This window comes from Panthera pardus, unplaced genomic scaffold (assembly GCF_024362965.1).
Source record: "Panthera pardus isolate Hobbes unplaced genomic scaffold, ASM2436296v1 HiC_scaffold_20, whole genome shotgun sequence".
Lineage (NCBI taxonomy): Eukaryota > Metazoa > Chordata > Mammalia > Carnivora > Felidae > Panthera > Panthera pardus.
Genome location: NW_026526766.1, coordinates 61,237,156 through 61,255,671, shown reverse-complemented (window position 1 = coordinate 61,255,671; position 18,516 = coordinate 61,237,156). Strand labels below are relative to the sequence as shown.

Sequence of the window (18,516 nt, the reverse complement as noted above, 5' to 3'; positions counted from 1 at the left end):
TGGGCTCTGTGCTAGGTGTGGAGCCTGCTTGAGATTTTCTCTCCTTCTCCCTCTGCCCCTCCCCTGGTTTGCACACGCACACATGCATGCATGCTCTTGGAAGGAAGGAAAGAAGAAGAAAGAAAGAAAGAAAGAAAGAAAGAAAGAAAGAAAGAAAGAAAGAAAGAAAGAAAGGGAGGGAGGAAGGAAGGAAGAAGGAAGGAAGGAAGGAAGGAAGGAAGGAAGGAAGGAAGGAAGGAAGAAGGGAGAAAGGAAGGAAGAAGGGAGGGAGGGGGGAAGGAAGGAAGGAAGGCCCACAAATAACATCAAACTTCTGTTCTGAAAACTGAAAGCTTTTCCTCTAAGATCAGGAACAAGTGAAGAGTGCCCACTCTCACCATGTCTATTCAACATAGTACTAGAAGTCCTAGCCAGAGCCATTAAACAGCAAAAGTAAATAAAAGGCATCCAAATCAGAAAGAAAGAAGTAAAATTGACTGATTGCAAATGACAAGATCTTATGCATAGGAAACCCCAAAGACTCCACCAAAAAATCTTTTGAAACTAATATAAAAATTCAGTAAAGTAGCAGGACCCAAAAGCAATATATAAAAATAAGTTTCTTTTCTATACACCAATGATGAACTATCTGAAAAAGAAATAAAGAAAATAATCCCATTAAAATAGCATCAAAAACAATAAAATACTTATGAATAAACTTAACCAAGAAGGTGAAAGATCTATAAACTGAAAAAATAAGACTATTATGAAAAAAAAAGTGAGAAAGGCACAAACAAATGAAGATGTCCCATGCTCATGGAATGGGAGGATTAATATTGTTTAGATGTCCATACTACCCAAAGTGATCTATAGATTCAATGCAATGCCTATCAATATTCCAACGGCATTTTTCATTGAAACAGAAAAAACAATTCTAAAATTCATATGGAACCACAGAAGGCCCAAAATAGCCAAGGTAATGTTGAGAAAGAATAAAACTGGAGGCATCACACTTCCTGACTTCAATTATATTATAAAGCTATAGTAACCAACATAGTACAGTACTGACATAAAAACAGACACACACCAATAGAACAGAATTAAGAACCCAGAAATAAATCCATGCATATATGGCCAACTAATATTTGACAAGGGCACCAAAAATACACTGTGGGGAAAAGATTGTCTTTTCTGTAAATGTTATCGGGAAAACTGTATATTCACATGAAAAGAATGAAGTTGGACTCCTTTTTATACCCCAAAACAAGAGTAAACAAGTGAGGCTACATGAAACTAAAAAACTTCTGCACAACAATGGAAAAATCAACAGAACAAAAGAGCAACCCCATGGAATAGGAGAAAAGATTTGTACTCCCTACATCTGATAAAACATTAATAGCCAAAATATATAAGGAATTCATACAACTCAATAGCAAAAAACCAAAAAGTCCTCTTTTTTAAATGGGCAAAGGACCTGAATAGATATTTCTGAGAATTTATCCAAGTGACCAACAGGTACGTGAAAGATGCTCAATATCACTAATCATCAGAGAGGTGAAAATGAAAACCACAAAGAGATATCACCTCAGACCTGTTAGAATGGCTATTATCAAAAAGACAAGAGATAATAAGTGTTAGCAAGAATGTGGAGAAAAGGGAACCCTTGTACACTCTTGGTGGTTATGTAAACTGGTACAGCCACCACAGGAGACAGTATGGAGGTTCCTCTGGAAATTAAAAGTAGAACTATCATGATCCAGCAATCCCACTTCTGGGAATATATATAAAAGAAACAAAATCACTATCTTGAAGAGAGATCTCATGCTCATCACAACATTATTTACAACGGCCAAGATGTGGAAACAACTTAAGTGTCTATCAGCAGATGAATGAATAAAGAAAATGTGAGATACACACACACACACACACACACACACACACACACACACACCTGGAGATAGAGAAGTATATATACAGATGTATAAACCTATAGATGTGCATATATACATCTATAGATATAGATGTATATATGGCATATATAGATATATGTATGGGTATATAAGCAGATATGTGTATATGTGGCATATATATGGTATCTATGTATGATATATATATACATATATATATATATATACACACACATATACACCATAGAATATTATTCATTCATAAAAAAGGGAAATCCTACCATTTGTGACAACATGGATGAGATCTGGGGGCATTACACTAAGTGAAATAAGTCAGACAGAGAAAGATAAATACTGTATGACCTCATCTATATGTAGAATCTAAAAAAATTGAACTCCAAAATCAGAAAGTAAAATGGTAATTACCAGGGGCTGGGGGGTGGGGGAAATGGGGAGATGTTGGTCAAAGGGTACAAACTTTCAGTTATAAGTTCTGAGGACCTAATGTACAGCATGGTGACTACAGGGCAGCAATACTGTATTGCATACTTGAAATTTACTGAGTATTAAATTTGGTGAGTATTAAATGTTCTCACACCAACACATAAACAGTAACTATTCAAGATGATGGATGTGTTAACTAACTTTATTGTGGTAATCATTTTACAACATATATATATATCAAATTTTCAAAAAGCATGACACATTTACTATTCAGCTAATATTCCACCTTAAGGAAAGCCACTGAATTTGCTGGTGAAGGGAAATTACAGGGAAAAAAAATGAAATGCCAGACCTACATTGTCAGTATTGGAGATAAATATGTGGTTATTAATATTTTAAAAAATAAACATATGTGTATCTGCATATATCACTCATTCTGCCTAAAAATGTTTCATCGCTTCATGCCTTTCCCTTCAGAAATTGTGGGCCTTCACGTAATATATAATCCAGTTTCCCAACCAGCTTTAGGAGATGCCAAATATTTAATGACACCCCACCTAGAAACAATAAATACAGTTGAGTCAGTCTTACACTCCTGGGGAAAAAGATGCTGAAAATTTGATGAAAGGGATTAATAAATTATAACCAGGCTATTAAGATGTGAATCACTAAAGACTCCTGACACTCTTTTCCTTCCTCTAATTAGAATTAAAAACAAACTCACCTCCCTGTGCTCAGAAGTCCACTCCCTCCTTTTTGAGGTCACTTGGTTGGTCTAGTTCATGGACTTTCATTTAGACATTAGGATGGCTTTCACCGATGGGCAGTAAGGCTCTGACAGTTGAGAGTCAATGCACTGGTTCCCTGAACCAGATGCTGTGACCATATTGGTGAGATGCCAATCACACAGCTGGGAAGAGGGAAGGCCCAATTTGTGGGCTGTGGGGTATCTTCCCAATCAAAGTGCTCCTGCTGATGGATTTCAGAGCCTGCTTCAAGCTGCCATAGAGCCAAGCTTCCTGTAAGGAACCTTAGAGATTATCTCATCTCACTCTTTTTTTGTATAAGCAGAAACTGACGAAAGTTTGACAGCTCTCTCTCAAAGGAGAGGGAGCAAGTTGCCTGAAATCATGCAACTTTCAATGGCAAACTTCACACAAGAACCCATCTCTTGCCCCCTGGACCACTGCTGCTCTTTCTACATCTATTTCTACATTTACTGTGGGGGCCCGAATCCAACAGCTCTATGCTTCCTTACCTGATCACTAGACCAACTGTTTATAATACAGGCATCAGAGAACAGCTCCGGGTTCAGGTATAGGAAGACAATCCCAGCACCCCACTGTGGTGAAACATCCATGGCTCCACCCTCTGAATACCTGATGTGGAGCTCTGACATCATACTCATTTGGTGTGGGTGCAGAAGCTGACTCTCTTACTTGCCTTTGTATTTCAGAGCCTGGAACAATGCCAGATAGAGAAGTCCTCAGGGGAAAATTGTTTAAATTAATGAATCATGAGAGTTTGTCTAATTTTAGAAACTCTCTCTCTCTCTCTCTTTTTCTCATGCACAATTACTCAATGCCAAATTATTAAAAAGTGCATTTTCCTCCAATATTTTATGGATTCTGCTTCAAGACAGTCTTTCAACAAACATTTGGTCAGGCTTACTGCATAGCGAGGTACTAGGTAAAGAGAAATAAAACAGCCCCTGTCCTCAGGGACTCACAGTCTATCAAAGAAGACAGATGTCCAGATGGTAGTAATCTGGGATGAAGGTGCAACGTGAGAGAGGTATATCATAGAAGGGACATGTAGACCAGAGGCAGGCGCAGGGGTGAAAGCTGAGCTGAGCGTTCAAGACCAAGTCAGTTGGGGAAATAGGAAGGAGGGATGTTTCAGACAGAAGGAACAATGTGTGCAGAACCATGGAATGAGATGGCATGAGAAAGCATGGCCAAAGACATAGAAAAAAATGAAATTGGCAAATTGCAGAATGTTCTACAAATAAAATTTAAATTTGTTTCTTCCTCTGCCTGTCTGCTTTTCCATAAGAGGCCATTGTTGAATAGAGGAAGAAGTGTTGGGTTTGAAACAGGAATAACTCTAAAAATTAATGGTTCCATTTAAAATTGTAGAGTTTATCCTGTAGGTGCCAGGCTCAGTGACACAGATAAGAATGATGGAGGAATTGCGCCTGGGTGGCTCAGTCAGCTAAGTGTCTGACTTCAGCTCAGCTCATGATCTCACAGTTTGTGAGTTCAAGCCCTGCATCAAGCTCTGTGCTGATAGCTCAGAGCCTGGAGCCTGCTTCGGATTCTGTGTCTCCCTCTCTGTCTGCTCCTCCCCCATTCATGCTCTGTCTCTCAAAAAAATAAACATTAAAAATTTTTTTTTTTTCAACGTTTTTTATTTTATTTTTGGGACAGAGAGAGACAGAGCATGAACGGGGGAGGGGCAGAGAGAGAGGGAGACACAGAATCGGAAACAGGCTCCAGGCTCCGAGCCATCAGCCCAGAGCCCGACGCGGGGCTCGAACTCACGGACCGCGAGATCGTGACCTGGCTGAAGTCGGACTCTTAACCGACTGCGCCACCCAGGCGCCCCACATTAAAAAATTTTTTAAGTGATGGAGGAATTATTACATCTCCCCAGTTACAGATGGGGAAACTGATGCTCAGCGAATATCAATAGTAGTGTGACTGTTTTGCTTCACAGTCCTATTTGTTGAGACCCAGGGATGTGCCATAATCAAATCTGGTACCTTGGATACAAGTACAAAGCCACATTATTCCTCCCTCGGTAGGGAGTTTCCTTCTGCCGTAAAGAACAGCAAACCCTACTTCTTCCCTGAACTTCACCTACTACTTCACCCCCATGGTGATCCCTGCCAGAGCATACAAGAATATTGCAGAACATTCCAAAGCATGGGAGAACACTGCCCTGCCCACTCTCCTGCTCAGGCACCTCAGGCACCTCTCAGCAAACTTTCTTCATAGGCCTGGAAGTGCGCTCCCTAGAGGCGGGTGGGAGTGTTGGTGTATTGCCCAGTTTCTTAAATTTTCTCAAGATTTACTCTCACTGTTTCATCCACTTATTTCCTCTTCATATACTTCATTCAAAGCTGCATTCCTCTTACATTAACAATTACTTCATCAATCCTGAAGTCTAGTTCAGTGTCACCTTTTCCAAGGAGACCCCTTCTCCAGTCACATAGAGTTTCTCCCTCCTCTGAGCCTTCTCTGCCCTTGGGAGCTTCCCTGCCATTTGTCATAGCACAGTTTACTCTACATCCCACACAAGATTGTGATTCATGGAAGATAAGGGCTTATTTTAATTCATCTTAGTGTCTCCAACACCCATTGGGTATAAATGTGTTGAATCCCAGAGAAGATTCAAGCCCTGACTTGCCACTTCTTGGGGCCAGTTACAGCTTGCATTAGAAGCTGGTGAACGTCAGGCTCTGGGCTGATGGCTCGGAGCCTGGAGCCTGTTTCCGATTCTGTGTCTCCCTCTCTCTGTGCCCCTCCCCCGTTCATGCTCTGTCTCTCTCTGTCCCAAAAATAAATAAAAAACGTTGAAAAAAAAAATTTAAAAAAAAAAAAAAAGAAAAAAAAGGGGCGCCTGGGTGGCGCAGTCGGTTAAGCGTCCGACTTCAGCCAGGTCACGATCTCGCGGACCGTGAGTTCGAGCCCCGCGTCAGGCTCTGGGCTGATGGCTCGGAGCCTGGAGCCTGTTTCCGATTCTGTGTCTCCCTCTCTCTGTGCCCCTCCCCCGTTCATGCTCTGTCTCTCTCTGTCCCAAAAATAAATAAAAAACGTTGAAAAAAAAAAAATTTAAAAAAAAAAGAAGCTGGTGAAGAATAGGGCCCGTCCCTTGCTCCATCACCATGCAGGTAGGAATGAGGCAAGAGAATGCAGCTAGGGAGGCTTCTTGCTCTAATAAACTTCTGGAAATTCCATGGTTCCCCCCCACCTCCAGCCCAGCACTGAGCCAGAAGATATCACTGAAATGTGACCAATTGTTCTTGATCAGCCCCCACCCACTGCCCTGCTCAGTCCAGGCATGTCTGTCTCCACTGCATTCTGGAGAAAGTATTTGTCATCTTTAGCAAGTGGAAAGCATCCTTCCCTATTTCCCTGCACATTTCCCCCCTTACTGTATTTCTTTGACCTTTTAATGACATTTTGCATGAGAGGGGAGAAAAATGCATATATTTGTATTTCCATCTTATATCCCACCAAAGTTTTTAAGTAGGTAATTTTTTTTAAGAAACTTTTTCCAACTGAGGAATATCAACACTATGACCCTTTTGATGCTAATAGACTCGGTCTCTCATCACTGGGTTCAGATCTCCATTCCTCCAACTACTGCCTGTGTGATTCTGAACCAATGATTTGACCTCTTGAAGTCAATTTTCTCATCTGTAAAGTGGGAACAATGCCACCTTTTACTCAAGTTGATTGTAAACTTGAGAAATAATTACAAATTGCTCATAATAGGCACTCAATAAATCATTGCCCTCCTGTGTATGGGAGAGGCAAAATGTATTCTCTGCATATACCTTTCCTTCTATGCTGCCTTTCCATTGAAAAGTGTCTATTGAATTGGCAAGTAGACTTTTTTTTTTTTAACCTTGGTAAGTTCCATTTCACTGAAAAGATTGGACAACCAGTTTCAACAAGTTGAGATGTGAACTTGGCACATGTCACACTTCCCCACTAACCTCAGTGCTAGTATGTCCATGTCAAATCTCCAAACTCAAACTTCGCCTGGCATCCAGGCGAAGATGCCAGGCAGAACTCCTATCTCCCAAGTCTCAACAACCACCAGGCCAGAAATAAGAATCACTTAAGAATGTTAATTGAATGCTATAATTATAGTCTATGCATAAATAGGCATTTTGCACTGATATTGTACACTGCCAAGAAAATATTTACTTGGCTAACTCAAGTCCACGACCAAGTCTATTTTTTTCACAACAGAAATAATACTTTAATTTGGCATCACCAGACACACCAGAGTGAATAATCTTGGATATTTCAAACATAATCAAGATGTCTCTTACGCTTTTGCCTTTTTTATTAGTCATATGTCTTCTTTCTTTGCAGGATCTATATGTAAGTCATCTGTGGGTTCCTTTGTGTTCCTTACTGACTTTTCTTGAGATGAGCTGTTTATGGGAGTTTCCTGTGGGGAGGGGCAGGAGAAGTGAGGTGGGGACGTCTGAAACTTTGGTTTGGGTTTCTTGTCTCAAAACACCCCCCTTCATCAAATCCCCATTGTTTTCTTTGCACTTGGATGCTTTTTTGGCCCATGCTATTCACAGCAAAGCCCTCTAAGCCATAGGCTCTTTGGCAAATAGCCAATACTGCCTCCTCAGCCTCTTTCCCTGCAGCAGCCCTGGACCAGGAGTCAGGCTCAGACCATGGTCGCGATGATGATGCCTGTGGTGTCTTCTCCAGCACCCATTCTGCAGTTGTTCTCAGGAATGCAGCTGGTCCTCTACAGAGACATTCCTGTTAATCTGGTGACCCACCCAAATTGATGTTATTCCAATCAAAGGCTCCTTTCAGGGTGGGAATCCTCACATTTAAGACGTCTCTTGCTCAAGCCCTGAGGTGGTCTCCATTCCTCTCCTATTTCCCTTCCATTACACAGTATTTGGTAGGTATGCTTCACTGTTTATGGTGTGGAGCCGTGGCTTTTTCCTGGTTTTATGTAAAATGAAGGGTCCCCCACCCCCACTCTTTTTTTTTTTACTTGTTTTCAATGGGTTTCTAGGAAGGGAGGAGAATGAAAAATGCCTTTGTGCTGCCACCTTTAACCAGAATTCCCAAAGGCCTTTTTAAACCCAAACCCCCTCATTTCATTCTTATCCTGCTGTATGGTGTCTACTGCCAGCTGCTTCCAGCAAGCTGCGAAATAAGGCAAGGAATACAGATGTAAATTTGAAAATGCCTAGTTCTTCCACTCGCCCTTCTCTAAATTTTGATGCCCGTTCATCTCTTTGGAAGTATCTACATTTTTTAACTTTCTTTTCTGTCATTTCTCTCATTCAATCTGGAAACTCTTCTATTCTCTAAAAGAGGCCAAAGAGATATTCTTGGAGGCCTCTCCTCTTCTCCTCTAGCCAGAAGAGCAAACGGCACTCGTCAGAGATGTAATTAGTTCTCTTGCCTCACAGCCAAGCCTCATGCCCTGAATCTCTCAACAAGCCTCCAGAGTGATGTGGTTCCCCTCGAAACTCTCGAAACCACTGCCATGGAAACTGCCTCTTTCTGGTCTTGATGGAAAGGCTTCTGGAAGAACTGCTTTTAGGCAACCCACAACATGCTCCTTCCTGTACTGCTATATAGTACAGAGGTGAGCCACTAGTCAGCCCAAGAGCCCCTGCACTGCTTCTACCCACATCCCCCGGGGGGGCCGTTGCACAGCATAAGCATGGCAGGAGCAGCATCCTGCTCCCCAGACTTCCCACCTGCTTCCTGCACCTGTTTTCCTGGATTCCTGATCCAAGGGGAAAGAAAAGATGATTCAACCTTGCATGTATGTTTATCCTGCTGGTGGAATGTCATTAAATATGGAAAATCATGCAAGTAGAGCTCCAAAGAAATGGTTCACTGAATTGACAATTCCCCCGGATTCATTGTGGTCACAGCTGGGAAATCTGGTTCCTCAAAAAAGATACTTTCAGGATCCTTCCAGAGTAATAGGAGTGAGGAGAAAGTCATGACCTCTCGCTGGTGTGAACCAAACAGGAGGCGTAAGAGCCCAAATAGAACAACAATAACTTCTACTAAGACTGCCATTGATTCTATTCAGGAGCCTCTATTCACAGCAACCATGAGAGGCACGGTTTACACCTTGTCTCAATTAATCCCACAAGCAGTTACCTCTATTTTATGCAGAAAGATGTTGAGGATTCTGGTAGAAAATGGAAGGGACCATAGGAGTATTTTTAAAGAGTGATTACACTGTTGGTGACTACTTCTTAAATCAAAATGTTTTAATGTTTGGCTTGGAGTAAATCTTCGGAGAAGGTGCAAATTGAGAGGTTAAGGCTGACCTTGAAGTTATGTCTTTAAGCACTTAAAGGTTGGAAACCAGACTCTCCAGAGGTGCATCTGAGTATGAGAATAGAGCCTGTGTCTCTCCCGGGCCAACATGCACTCTTCCCACGGTCAGTGTTGACATGGGAATGGCAGCTACACAAGTGGAAACACTTAAGTGCATCATGGAAGTTCCATTTTTGTCCCTGTGACTGCAAATCTGACTAAGTAGTACTTCCCAACTCAAAGATCGCAGGACTTTTGAACTAGAAAGATTCTTACAGATTCTAACCCCTGCATTTCAAAAAGACAACAGGCAAAGCACTTCCTCACTTTATTTTTTGAACCATGTGCAGGCAAACAGTATCATAACCAAGAAATTTCCTCTTTGATGTTTTCATACGCTCTCTAATATTGAAAAAAACTGGGGGTGGGGAATAGTACAGAAATGCAGTCCCAAGGTAGATGCCTGCAGTCTGAAGGGAATGTTCAAAGAGAACCCAGACTGAGTGGACAAGGCACGGAGGACTGGGCACTGATGTGGGAAAACACCAGGAAAAAGCAGGGGTGCTCCACTCACTAGGGATGCAAGGAAGGTCACATTTATTTATTTTGCAGGTTAAATTAGATCTGTTTCATGGCCCCATCCACCAAAAGCAGAAGGTCCAGTATCTTACCTTCATGGCTCCCTCCCCTCCCCTAGATTGTATGAAAACTCCAAAGACTTAGACATTTAGAAACTCTTGTTGAGGGTCTCCTGGGTGGCTCAGTCAGTTAAGTGTCTGACTTCAGCTCAGTGAGATTGAGCCCCACATCAGGCTCCTCATTCACAGTGCAGAAACTGCTTGGGATTCTCTTCCACTCTCTCTCTCTCTCTCTCTCTCCCCCTCCCTCTCTCTTCTCTCTCTCTCTCTCTCTCTCTCTCTCTCTCTCTCTCTCTTCTCCCTCTCTCTCCTCTCACCTCTCTCTTCTCTCTCTCTCTCTCTTCTCTCTCTCTCTCTCTCTCTCCTCTCTCTCTCTCTGCCCCTCCCTCACTCTCTCTCCCTCAAAAATAAATAAATAAACTTAAAAAAAAGAAACTCTTGTTGGACAGGGAAAATCCCCTGTGACTCTCTTGCACAGACACTGGAAATAATCCCCCACCATCTGCCTAGTGTCCCCTCACCATCCATCCAGTGTCCCCTACCATCTCTCTATCCAGTGACCCATCATCCATCCAGTGCCCCCCACCATCTGCCCAGAGTCCCCCACCATACATCCAGTGTCCTCTACCATCCATTTAGTGTCCACCTACTTCCATACAATGATGCCCACAATCCATGTAATGTCCCCCACTCTCTACCCAATGTCCTCCACCATCTATCCAGCATCCCCACCATCCTTCCAGCATCCCCTTCCATCTCTCTATCCAGTATCCCTCACCATCCCTCCAGTGCCCCCCACCATCCATTCAGCATCCCCCACCATCTGTCTAGTGCTACTATTTCCTGCAGAAAAGTCTTACTTGCCCCGTGCCCTGCAAGGCCAAAATGGCCCTTCAAAAGAAGGTCATGATGGTTCAGGCATCTACCCAGGTTGTAAAAGACTGATTCCACCCTCCTGGGAATCCACCAGGGGTCAGACTACTTACTTCTTCAACCCCATCAACTCTTGGGCATAGTCCACTCTTTTCTCCCATAGGTGTGTTTGTGAACTCATCAAAAAAGGCTCAGACCTCAGAAAAAGCCCACCCCAGGTGAAACCTTTTTTTTTTTTTAATGTAGCTGCTCAGGTTGGGGGGAGGGTTATTTTTTGTTTGTTTGTTTTTACTGGGCATTTTACAGAGTGCCAGACATTACTCATATGCTGTTCAATCCTCACAGTGCTTTGCAGCTTACCCAAGGTCACTTGGCTAGAGCTGAGATTCAGATTCAAATAGGACTTCCCAATGTACAGATCTGAAATAGCACATTCTGGCTTCACTGATGCTAAATTTTGTGAACCCCCAAATATAGAGTTGAACAGGCAAGCTTCATCTAGAACTGCTAACATTTCCATTTCCTCCAATAGAGCAGAGAAGTGGAAGTTCTCATCATTGGAAGGTCTTCTACAGCACAGATAAAAATTACCTTCCCTCAGTTTCTCCTAGATATCCTGGCTATAGCCTCCAGGGCCACACACAACCAACCCAATCCCTCTTCCTCTTGGTAGAGTTTCAGAGTCTGGATGTAAGCTCTCCAATCTTCTTTCTGTCTTTCCGTTGCCACCTAGTCATCCCCAGATTATTCCACCCTTTTATCTATGGCTGATTTCAACCCTTTGCCTTTTATTTTTGGTGTGCAGCTGGGTCATAAGGGAGTTATAAAAGAAGTATCAACTATTGTCAGAGCCATTACTGGGCATTTGTGCTGATCTTCACCCTACTCTTTGGTAAACCCTACCAGGTGCCAGACACATTTGAACAGAACTCATAGGCGATTTAGGAAATCCTTGAAAAACCTGCCTACTGGGTAACAAGATGTTTACCTGTAATTACCTCAGAGCAAAGGTTAAGCACTTTGGAATATTGAAGACATTTTAAAAGATTATTTTCAAAATTTGCAAGAGGGGAAAATATGAGAACATCTGTTCTTTAAAATCAGTATAAAATATTCATGCACAAATAACTTAAAAATACTGAGTAGCAAATCTATTTGGAGTTATTTGGGTATGTGAGTTCAGAAAGTCTCCGCTGGGAAGAGAGAATTTTCCCTAAGAGTTCCTTCCTAAATCTTTTTATCTTACAATTTTCTTTATAATACTACACCTTTCCTCAGGGATTATTGCCATGATATTTAAATAGGGTTTTTTTTTTATAATAAGGGTTTTTAAAAATAGATCTTTCTTGGCAAGTGAGAGAACTTCTTTTGGAACTGTTCTAGTCTCTGAGATAAACATTATGTAAAGGAGTGTTTATACCGTGAACCCAGAGATTCACCTGAAGCACTATCATGCCCTCTACAGATCAGCTTCACATTTATGAATTTTTTTCTAACACCAAATGTGGGAAGGCCTTCGGAAGGCCCCTGGCTCTTGAACATTTTGCATCATTTCCAATGCCTGTGTTACTCTCCATGTAAGGACTCTTGTTAGAGTCTACTAATCTTGACATGATCTTGGTGACTTTTTGGTAAGGTCAGAACAGAATTCTCTTAGATACTAAAAGATCTCCAGTCCTTTTTTATGTGCAATTCTATTTGACAGTGTTTGGACTGGATTCTACTGAAGGATAAACTATGGACCTGACCCGCTTTAGAAAATTTATGATGCCCAAATAAGATTGCCAGATTTAGGGGAAAAAAATATCCAGTTTGATTTTAATTTCAGATCAACAACAAAATTTTCAGCAAATATGTCCCAAATACCATATTTCATCTGGCATCCCTATGCCCAAACTCGGTGTCAATGGCTTATGTTAATTTTCCCTAACAAACTGTAGAAATATTTCCATTGTGTGGTAGAATAAAAACTCCAACTATTTTTTAAATCCCTATTAAAGACATAACAAATCCTTTCAAAAAAAAAAAAAAAAAGGAGCATGTGCCAATTGAGGCATATGGCTAGTCTCACCCAATGTATGTGCTTCACACGGAATTGGAATCTGGGCCTCTACTCATTTGTTAAGAGTTGATAATTGGGGGAAACTACAAATGAGCTCAAAACAAAACAAAACAAAAAAGATGAAAATGGAAGGAAATGATCTCAGCACCCAAAGAATGGTGAAGAGTTCAGAGATCTTGTGTCTTGCCACCATTTCCCCCATAGCACTGTGTCCAATACACAATAAATACTTGTACAATAATGTATAGATGAATGAATGAATGAATGAATGAGTGAGTGAATGAATGAATCATGGTCAAAGTCTCTTTCTCAAGCCACTGCTACAAGATACCTAAAGACCTTTCAGATCTCAGAATTGTATTAGTCTCCAATATGAAAGACTAAGCTTTAAAATGTGTGGCTGTGTGAGTGAATGAGTTTTAATAAGAGACTCTGCTTCTTACCTGAGATAAAATAGATAAAATAGATTGAAGTTTGAATGAGAAATCACATAACTGTTTCCAGTAGAGGAAGCACTACTTATGATGAAATAGTTTCAGAAATATTGACCACCGCCACCACTACCACCACCACCCTGACCCATAATTTCCTATTGAAGAGGGACACTCTGTGTTGAAAGGTTGAAGTGCACAGTAGAAGGCCAAGGATCAGCGAATCTTAACAGAACAAGTGGAGCAAAGTGAAGGGGGATGGGATGGGATGAGATGGACTAGGACAGACAGAATAGAACTGGGACTGTACTGAATAATGATAAAAATGTCAAATGCCAAGATTTTATTTATGTTCAGATGACATCTTAAAGGCATGGTTTGTCTTCTGTCTCTCAAACATAAGAACTTTGCAATCAAGTGTTATAGGTACTTTTGAGAGATCTACTAAAGTACTGACCAGAAATTTTGTTGCAAGTAATTGGGCATCAGGATGGATGTTATTTAAGCAACTATATGGAGATCCGTGTAACATTCTTATGCAAAGCCTGTGAAACCAAAGATGTTTTAAGTTTTAATCACTTCAGCTGAGCATGCACCAAAGTTGGTCTCTTTCCTACTATTCTTTGATCCTTGAATTTGTGATCACTTAAAAAATTTGATCTATATCTGATCAATTTCATGAGAGAAAACACCAGCCAGAAAAATGCAAGTAACCAATACACATTTCTTTCTGTAAGGGGGGGATTATTTCCATAAAAAAGAACCATAATCCCTTTTTTCCATGATTCAGATAGATAAAGGTTTTATTTTTATCATATAAATGCACATTTTCATAGACTTTTATTGTTGTTTTGTTTACCAAAATTCACTTTGCAGCTTCATCAACAAAAAATTCAATGTGGAGATTTTATTTTCCAAAGTTGATTGAAGCAAATATGGATAGTGAATGGTCTCCAATTCTATATATTAGTTTTAAGGATGTATTTTCTGTACTGCGCTGAGCAGAAAACAGCTATTATGTAAAGCCATTTAAAGAAGCAAACAAGCTTTTGTAATCTGTTCTTCAGCAGTAAGTTCTTCAGCAATACACATATAGTTGCCTCAATAAAATGAGCCACTGCTTTTATTTGATTTGAAATTTTATTTGAAAATGAAAAATGCAAATTTTTAACTTAAAGGAGTATGTTGAGCAGGTCAATCTGGTCAACATAAAGAATTGAATTGTATTGTATTTGCTTGAAGATGTAGTACTGTCCATTCTTACCCAAAAATGTACATGAGGTAATATAACCCAAAACACATGTGCAAGTATAATTAAAAATACTGAGAAGGGACAACCTTTTAGATATTTGAAGTCAACTGATATTTCTCCTGAAGTTTGGGGGTTTGTTGGGTTTTTTGGTTTTGCTTTGTTTTTACTAAAACACACAGCTTTTTCAAGCATACTTCACACATTGTGATGTCAGTACCTGTCATGGACTGAACGTTTGAGTCTCTCAAAGATTCATATGTTGAGGGACACTTGGGTGGCTCAGTTGGTTGAGCGCCTGACTTCAGCTCAGGTCATGATCTCACAGTTTGTGGGTTCGAGTCCCATATCAGGCTCTGTGCTGATAGCTCAGAGCCTGGAGTCTGCTTTGGATCCTGTGTCTCCTTCTCTCTCTGCTCCTCCCCCACTCACTCTCTGTCTCTCTCTCTCTCTCTTTCAAAACTAAACATTTAAAAAAATGTTTTTTAATTCATATGTTGAAATCCTAATCTCCAATGTGATGGTATTTGGAGATGCAGTCTCTGGGAGGTGATTAGGTCATGAGGGTGGATCCTCATAAGCAGGATTACTACCATTATAAAAGAGACCCCTGAGAGCTCCCCACCTATTATTGAATAAAAATGAAAGTTAATGTGCCAAGACAACATTTTAAAGGATTTAAAAAAATTTTAATGTTTATTAATTTTTGAGAGACAGAGAGTGAGCAGGGGAGGGGCAGAGAGAGAGGGAGACACAGAATTGGAAGCAGGCTTCAGGCTCTGAGCTGTCAGCACAGACCCCAATGTGGGGCTCAAACTCACAAACGGCGAGATCATGACCTGAGCTGAGGTCGGATGCTTAACCAACTGAGCCATTCAGGCGCCCCTTAAAGCATTTTAAGGTGCTTTGCTTTTCCCCACATCAGATTTGTCCTTTTCAGCCAGAAGGCCATTGCCTTGTGGAGAATAAGACTGTTAAAGCTGCAATGCAGAGAGAAAAGATGTTAGTTCAAACTTTAACTTCCAAATTAGGATCTGTGAGAATCAAGAATTTCATTTTCAAAAGCCAAGTTTTGGGTGGAGAAGAAAAACGTACGGGCCTCAAAGAGCCTAAACTTAGAGGGCTCGGTTTTTTTGTGTTTGTTTTGTTTTTGTTTTTGTTTAGAGGTTTCAGTTTTTAGTGTTCACCATTACCCATTGAGCAGGTAGAATGCAGGACATGAGTACAAATAGCAAATGACGTGGCCTTTCTGGTAGCTCTGAGTCCTCCACTAGAGCTCAGGGAAACATGGTCCTTCCCTCTGAAGGACACGCAGACATGGAGAGCTGGAAGGGGCGGTACAGGGCTTCCTCCAGTCCTCTCTGCCTACTTTCACATCGACTCTACTGTAGTTGACCTTGGGGCTCGAAATACCTACAGGGCCATTTTCTCCTGGAATCCCTGATGATGACTTGCCCACCCCACTGTTTTAGGCTCTCTCACCCCTGATTTGTAATTAAATAATATTAATTAACTAATTTAAGTATGTGTGTATTTTTTAAATGCATGAAGCCTAAGTGTACAGTTGAATGGGTTTTCACATCTAGACAGATCAGGAAGCACCCCAGAATCCCTCCTAGTCCCCCTCCCAACCAATAATGCCCCCTTCCCAAAGGTGACCAGTATTCTGTCTTCTGTCACCAGAGATTAGTTTTGACTGTTTTTGAACTTAATACAGTATGCATCCTTTTGTGTCTGGTTCCTTTCACTCAATATTATGTGTATTTTATTCCTCTACATGGTCACCTATAGCTGTAGCTTATTCATTTTCATTATTGAAGAGTATTGCATTGAATCAATGTCACAATTTCTCTCTCTCTCTCTCTCTTTTTTTTTTTTTTTGTTCAACTGATGATGGATATTTGAGTGTTTTATGGGTTTGAGCTACTACAAATAGCAGTGCTGTGAACATCCCTGATCGTATTTTCTGACTCCCACATTCACACATTTCTGTTGGATTTATACCTAAGAGTAAAATTGCTACTGGGTCATAAGCTATGTGTATATTCGGCTGTAGTACTTGCTGATAAGCAGTTTTCCAAAGTAGTTGTATTTGCTTGCACCCTAGGAAATTGTAATCTTTGCAGGTCAAAGCTGAATATCAGTAATTTCAAAGGCTCAACCTCCAGTTTACACCTCTCTCAGCAATGTATGAGAGGTCCAGTGTTCCACATCCTCCCCAACATGTGCTATTATCAGTGTTTTAGATTAGCCATTTTAGTGAGTGTAGTGTTATCTCTTTTTAATTTTAATTTCCACTTTCATGATGACTAATGATCCTAAGCCCTTTTTCATATTTTTATCGGGCCATTTACATATCTTCTCTTTTGGAGTTCTGTTCAAGGTTTCTTGCATTTTTATTTATTTATTTTTAATTTTTTTTTAGAGAGAGAGAGAGAGAGCACATGAGCCAGGGAGAGGGGCAGAGGGAGTGAGAGAGACGGAATCCCAAGCAGGCTCCATGCTCAATGCAGAAACACAAGGCTCAATCCCAGGACCCTGGGATCATGACCTGAGCCAAAATCAAGAGTTAGACACTCAACTGACTGAGTCACCCACGTGCCCCTAGGTGTCTTGCATTTTTAAAAGATTGGATTGCCTCTTTTTTGATTGCCTGTGTATGTTGCTTTTATATTCTGGACACAAGTTCATTGTCAATACATGTATTGCAATGTCTTCTCCCATTTAGTGGTTTGCTTTTCACGTTCTTCTTTTTTTAAAAATGTTTGTTTATGTTTAAGAGAGCACAAGCAGGGGAAGGGCAGAAAGAGGGGGACAGAGGATCCAAAGCAGACTCTGTACTGACAGCAGCAAGCCCAATGTGGGGCTTGAACTCACAAACTGGGAGATCATGACCTGAGCTGAAGTTGGACGCTCAACCGACTGAGCCACCCAGGCACCCCTCACTTTCTTAATTCTTAATAGTATATTTGATGAACAGAAGTTCTTAGTTTTCATATAGTCCAATTTTGTAAGATTTTCTTTTTGTTTAGTGCTGCTTTCATCCTAATATTTAATAACTCTTTGTCTACTCCAAAGTCATTAATATAATCTATGTTATACTTCTAGAAGCTTTATAATTTTAACATTTGTAGCTATAATCCACTTGGAGGTGATTTTTGTGTAAGGTGTGAAGTGGGTGACAAGATTCAGATTTCTTCCATATGAATATCCTATTGATACAGAGTCATGTATTGAAGACAATTTTTTTCTTATTGTACCCAGTGTCCCCTTTGTCATAAACCAGGTGACTGGACAAGTGTTGGTCTATATCTGGATTTTCTATTCTGTACCACTGGTTCCTTTATGTGTCTTTTACCAATATTACTCTTGCAATTACTATAGCTTTAGCTGGAAATGTAAGCCTTCCAATTTCATTCTTCAAGACTACATTAGGTATTCTTAGGTATTCTCTGTGCTCTGTGTCTCCATATAAATTTTGGAAGCAGCTTGTTAATTTCCATACACACACACACACACACACACACACACACATCTGCTGACATTTTGATTAGGCTTATAATAATCTATAAACTAATTTGACAAGAAGTGATAATATTGAGTCTCCTAATCCATGAGTGAGGAAGAGGCCTCCACCTGTTTAGTTCCTCTTATGAAGCAGCAAATGCTTCAAGAGAAAAAGCAATGTCAAATGGCAGCCTCATCTCAATGAGCCTTCCTTGTTTCGAGGACCTTGACACTCCAAATCCTGGTTCCTTGGTAGCTCATCAACAACTTTAAACAGTTATTTTCTCCTACTTGTTCTTGAAAGGGGATTGTTCTGATACAAGCTTGTCCATCAAAGTGAAAGTGAGCATAAAATGGGAAGGAGAAGT

General features: G+C 40.7%; 1 long non-coding RNA gene across 2 annotated transcripts in view; it reads left to right on the top strand.

Moving 5' to 3' along the window:
• The window catches only part of LOC109270080 (uncharacterized), a 529,587-nt gene that overhangs the window by 428,687 nt on the left and 82,384 nt on the right, over positions 1-18,516 (top strand). The window lies entirely within an intron of this gene.